This window comes from Ambystoma mexicanum, chromosome 8, assembly GCF_040938575.1.
Source record: "Ambystoma mexicanum isolate Mex_15411 chromosome 8, UKY_AmexF1_1, whole genome shotgun sequence".
Classification (NCBI taxonomy): domain Eukaryota; kingdom Metazoa; phylum Chordata; class Amphibia; order Caudata; family Ambystomatidae; genus Ambystoma; species Ambystoma mexicanum.
Window position 1 is genome coordinate 1,478,263,867 of NC_090929.1, and position 6,000 is coordinate 1,478,269,866.

Genomic DNA, 6,000 nt, shown 5'->3' on the forward strand with positions numbered 1-6,000 from the left:
CAGATGAGTGCGCAGAGCAGATGAGTGCGTAGAGCGGATGAGTGTGTAGAGCGGATGGGTGTGTAGAGCGGATGGGTGTATAGAGCAGACAAATGCGTAGATCAGACGAATGCGTAGAGCGTAGAGCAGAAGGGTGCTTAGAGCGGATGAATGCATAGAGTGGACGAGTGTGTAGAGCGGGTGACTGTATAGAGCGGGTGACTGTATAGAGCGGATGAGTGTGTAAGAGCAGAGGAGTGTGTAGAGCGGATGAGTGCATAGAGCAGATGAATGTGTAGAGCGGATGAGTGCATAAAGCGGATGAGTGCATAGAGCGGATGAGTGTATAGAGCGGATGAGTGTATAGAGCGGATGAGTGTATAGAACGGATGAGTGTATAAGTACGAAGGACTGTGTAGAGCAGATGAGTGCATAAAGCAGAGGAGTGCGTGGAAAGGATGAGTGCATGGAGCGGATGAGTGCGTGGAGCGGATGAGTGCATGGAGCGGAGGAGTGCGTGGAGCGGATGGGTGCATGGAGCGGATGGGTGCGTGGAGCGGATGGGTGTATGGAGCGGATGCATGTGTGGAGCGGATGGGTGCGTGGAGCAGATGGGTGCATAGAACAGATGCGTGCATAGAGCGGAGGTGTGAATAGAGCGGATGAGTGCGTTGAGCCGATGGATGCGTTGAGCGGAAGGGTGCTCCGAGCGGACAAGTGTGTAGAGCGGACGAGTGTGTAGAAGTGGACGAGTGTGTAGAGCGGACAAGTGCGTAAGAGCAGACAAGTGTGTAATTCCGGACGAGTGCATAAGAGCAGATGAGTGCGTAAGAGCGGACGAGTCCGCAGAGCAGACGAGTATCCAGAGCGGATGAGTGAATAGGACGGGATGAGTGCATAAGAGCGGACAAGTGTGTAGGACCGGATGCGTGCGCAGAGCCGATGGGTGCGCAGATCGGATGAGTGCGCAGAGCGGATGGGTGCACAGAACGAGCGAGCGCGTAGAGTGGCGAGTGCGCAGAGCGGGAGATGGCACAGAGCGGGCGAGGGCATGGAAAAGCAAGTGTGTGGAGCAGATGAGTGCATCGAGCGGATGAGTGCCTTGAGCGGACGAGTGCCTCGAGCGGATGAGTGCCTCGAGTGGATGAGTGCGTAGAGTGGATGAGTACATACAGCGGATGAGTGCGTAGAGCGGATGAGTGCGTAGATGGAACGGGTGACATATGTGGATGGAACGGGTGATGTATGTGGATGGAACGGGTGACGTATGTGGATGGTACGGGTGAAATATGTCGAAGGAGTGCATAAAACAACGTAGAATACATGGAACGGATAGGAGTGCGTGGAACGGATAGGAGTGCGTGGAACAGAGCGGAGCGCATAGAATTGCCCGACATACATGGAATGGTTTGGAGTGCGTGGAACGTTGGAAGAACATGTAAACCATCGTATCACATCACCACGCTTACTCTCTTCTTTACACCACCATTCAACTAGAACACAGACATACTATGACACCATTCGGTATAGCTGTTCTCATACCAACATCTGCCTCATACTCCACATCACACTAAGTAAACACTGCTGGTTACACACCCTCCAGCCAGGCGTTCTCCTCAGGCCTAACGCAGCCAGAATCGGTCTGGATAAAACCTGCCAGAACGAACACATACTCCTGATCTCTCAACCACCACACCGACCGCTATGAAGCAGCTATTACACGAATGCCACACCAGCTGCATACATATCTGGTGCTAACACGCACCTTTGACTCTCTCTACTCTCTCTACTGACTTGAACTTCGGTTCCCGAGGGCGTTCAACCTACCAGCGCCTTGAGACCATACAAATGGTACATAAGGCGCTATATAAATGCAAAGTAACATAACATAACATAAACAATTTTGTATCATTCTAAATACATATTTTTGATACTTTCTTATAAATATTGTCCTCTGGATCCTCTTTTCAGAACATGTCGATCTGGTAATTCCCTGTTCCAAAAGGTGGGGACTTCCTGATCTTCAGTGTAATGCAACACACAAAGTATTGCTCACCTAAACGTCCCTGCAACTAAAGATTTTTCCTTGAATTTCAAGAGTTTTGTTATCCCATAGATTTTTAGAATGCTTCCAGACCACTAGCAAAGTCTTTAGCCATGGTCAGTGTGCATGGCCTTTGGCCGTGCCCACTGTCTATTTTAAAACGCAACCAGACCACTAACCATGGCCTTCACATCGCAGGCTTTGAGAACTCACAATGTTTTTAGGCAATGCACAGTGAGATTAAATTATTTGCCATGGAGCACACACTTTGGTTAAGCAGCGTTCTCCAAGCGCTACACCCCTGTTCAGTGGCATCATTTTGGTGTGGGCCGATTTGGCATTCCAATTCCACTGCAGCACTCATTTAGGCGCACCCTTTTCTCGGCACAAAAGCCATTTTGGCGCGAGAGATGTTTGGACATGGCTGACATTGCTGCCATGTCTAAATGCCCTCATGCCAAATAAGATCACAGGACTGCACTGCAACAAACCAGCAGCCTCCCACTTGTGTTGCTTTTCTTTCTTTTAAAGAAACTTTATTCAAGCAAACAGGCAGACAGATTGGGCACAGGCTTTTCTCTTAATTAAATTAAATTAGTTAAATAAAAAGTAAAAAAAAAACATTCAGCCTTGAACACTTGTTTGTCAGAGCTCGAGGCACAGCATTTATCCACTGGGCCACAATGGCTGAAAACATTTCACACTTAGCCTATAATTTAATGTGTTCAATGATAAAAGGCTAGGTATGAAACTTGTAAAAATCCAAACAATAACATCATAGTAGCATAATGGTTAAGTGCTGTGTCTCAAATTCCTTAAGATCAGGGTTCTCTGATAGCAGCGTTCAGCATAAATGTGATTTTTTTCATTTTTATTTTTCTGTTTTATAATGTTGCCCAGAGACAGGGCCTCATTACGACCCTGGCGGTAATCCGCCGTCATTACCGCCATGGCGTAATGAACGTTAACGCCGTGGGACGATGGCGTAAAGTGCGCCACATTACGACCCATCGCGCACGAGCATTACGCCATGGCGGTAATGTAAACTGCGCCATGGCGGTAATGCCCCCAAAACGGCACCTACCGGCATCGTATGCGGCGCAAGGTGCACCACCGCCACCGCCGTACATAGCGGTGACCGTAGTTAGCGGTCACCGCAATTAGCGTTGACCGTAGATAAGCGGAACCGGAAGTAGCGTCACCGCGGCGGAACGGGAAAGAGCACGGCGGCCATCTTTAAAAACACAATCCATTGCCATCCTCCGAAACCACTGGACATCCGAGCCTGAGACCCCGCAAATACCGGCTTCAACCTTCTACCTGCAGGAAGATGCCTAAAGTGGTGAAAAAAGCCTGTGACCGCCAGCGGCAAGACCGCTTCTCCAGAGAGGAGCTTACCATGCTAGCGGAGACCCTCCAGGAGAACGCTGCAGTGGTATTCTCCAACCAACTGACAAGACCGGCCATATCCAAGAAGAAGGCCATATGGGCACTGGTAGCTCAGCGGGTCAGTGCCGTGGGAACAACACCCCGCAATGTCAAACAGTGCCGCAAGCGGTGGGACGATCTCCGGCTCAGAGTCAGGAGCATACTATCAGCTAACATGAACCTGGCAATGGCAACTGGGGGAGGATCGGAGTCCCCTATAAAATTGCAGCCATGGGAGGAAATCTGTGCCTCCACAATCGGAATGCAGAGCATTGAAGGAGTAGGAGGAATGGAGAGAGGAGCCCCGACATCGGGCGATGCAGGTAGGTGGCTCAAATCAAGGCATGCAAATCTCACCTAAGTCCATTCATGTGAAGTACAATGTTGGCCCATAGTGTAAATGCAACACATCAGCAGGAGACTGCCCACAGATACATCCGATCTGCACCCTGTACACATGCAGCATGCACACCCTAACTGCAGGCACCCACATACCTCCATGCTACTTCCACACAAAAGGGAGACAACTTTTTTCCCCTGCATGAAATGTGCCACATGTACTAACTGATAAGATGCCAGTCGCCACAATGCCCGGCCAATGTCCGCAGACCCATCAATAACACTCTCCCTCCTCTGTCCCACCACAGGCTCAAATTCCGACCTTGAGGAAGAGGACACCACTGCCTCCACACCCACCAAGAGGGCCAGGCCAACTGTGCCAACACCACAACCCTCCACCTCTGCCGTCCCGAGGAAAACCCCACAGCAGCCAAAATCCATGCAAGGGAAACAGGACAGGGCACAGACAGCCACCCCAGCAGGCAGTACAGCAGCAGCAGCAGACATCACACAAATCATGCCCACAGAAGCCACAGCCTCTGCTGCAAGCAGCACAATTGGGGAAACTGCTGCCATTGCTGCCTCCTCCGATAGCGAAGCAGGGATCTTTGAGGAGAGTGATGTCAGAAGCCCCACAGGCCACCCTCATTCCCCCTACCTGTCCCTAAGCAGCCCGCATGCGGATGCCACACAGGGTCAGCCAGAGGATGACGATTGGCCAGCCACTCCATCCCCGCTGCAGGGGCTGATCAGCCCAATGGGAATACCACTGCCATTAGCCATGGGCCAGAATACCAACCATTCTCTGGAGGCGATTGCCACCCGGCAGCAGCAACTTTCCTCGCTGCTCGAAGAACATGTTGCTGAATGTGGGGGGTCAAGTGCAGCAATGGAGAAATGTGCAGAGACAGTGAAGGCAGCTATAGAGTCGTCCACAAAGGACATCTGCGCGGAACTAGCTGCTGTGCGGCACGCCATCACTGACCTTGTGCAGACAATACGGGCCATGCGTCCAAATGAGCAGGCAGGATCCTCCTCGGTTGCCAGCTCGACACCGAGCAGCCCCATCCGCCGATCGGGGAGGAACCTCCGCAGCACAGGCAGGGGTGCCCCGGGGGCCAGTGGAGGGGGCTGCCAATAGTGGCCGGACAGTGTAGGAATCCTACTTCTGACACTGCTGCACAGACTAACTCACACCTTTGTTGGGATTCCAGGGGGGGGGGAGGGTGGAGGGGGGAGTGGGTGTGTTGGGGTGTGCAGGGGGGTGGCGGGGAGGTGTGTTGGGGAGTTAAGGGGGGAGTTTGGGGGGGGGTGTGTGCAGGGGGGAGGTGGGAGGTGGTGGGTCACGACGTTCCATGTCTTGAATACACTTTTACCTTGAAAAAAATCCCAGAGTGTGTTGAATTTTTCTTTGCGCATGTGTGCTTTATTGGTGTACAGTCCACAGTGTGCATGTCCCGGTGCCACACAGTGCCCCAAGTGCAGTCACCATATGACACACACCAGCCATGTGTGCTAGAAGCAGTGGTCGATGATAGTTTGGCGCATTGCACGCCCCTCCTGTGCATCGCCTCCTCCATGGGGTGCCGCCCCATCTGCTCCCTCCTCATCCTCATCGTCAGGTGGTTGTAGTTCTGCGTCAGGGGGCAGGGGCACATTCTGCCTGATGCACATATTGTGTAGCATTACACATGCCATGACGATCTTTGCCACCTTCTCATGGCTATACAGGAGTGCCCCACCAGACCTACTGAGGCTTCGGAACCGTGCCTTCAATAGGCCGAATGTCTGCTCTATGACCACACGAGTACGTGTATGTGCACGGTTGTAGTCCTCCTCGTGCTGGTTCTGCGGGTTCCGGACTGGTGTAAGGAGCCAACTCTTCAGGGGATAGCCAGCATCACCTGTATGTAGGCGAGAATGTATGTGTCAGTCATGTTGTCTGATCAGGAACATGATGTTCCATCATGGCTTGCTTCCAACTGTTAATTTGGCTCACATCTACATGACCTAATTTATTCACACAATGCTACCTGTATATGCTCATGGCTTCCATGGCCTGTTTTGCATGCCATCACCCAATGTATGCAGAGGGGTTGTGTGCATTGTAAGTGCCCATCCTCTGTCTCCGATCTCCGTGTTACTCACAGCCAGGTGGAGTATGCATCCCCCCCCCTTTCATCCAGGTGGAGTATGCATCCCCCCCCCAC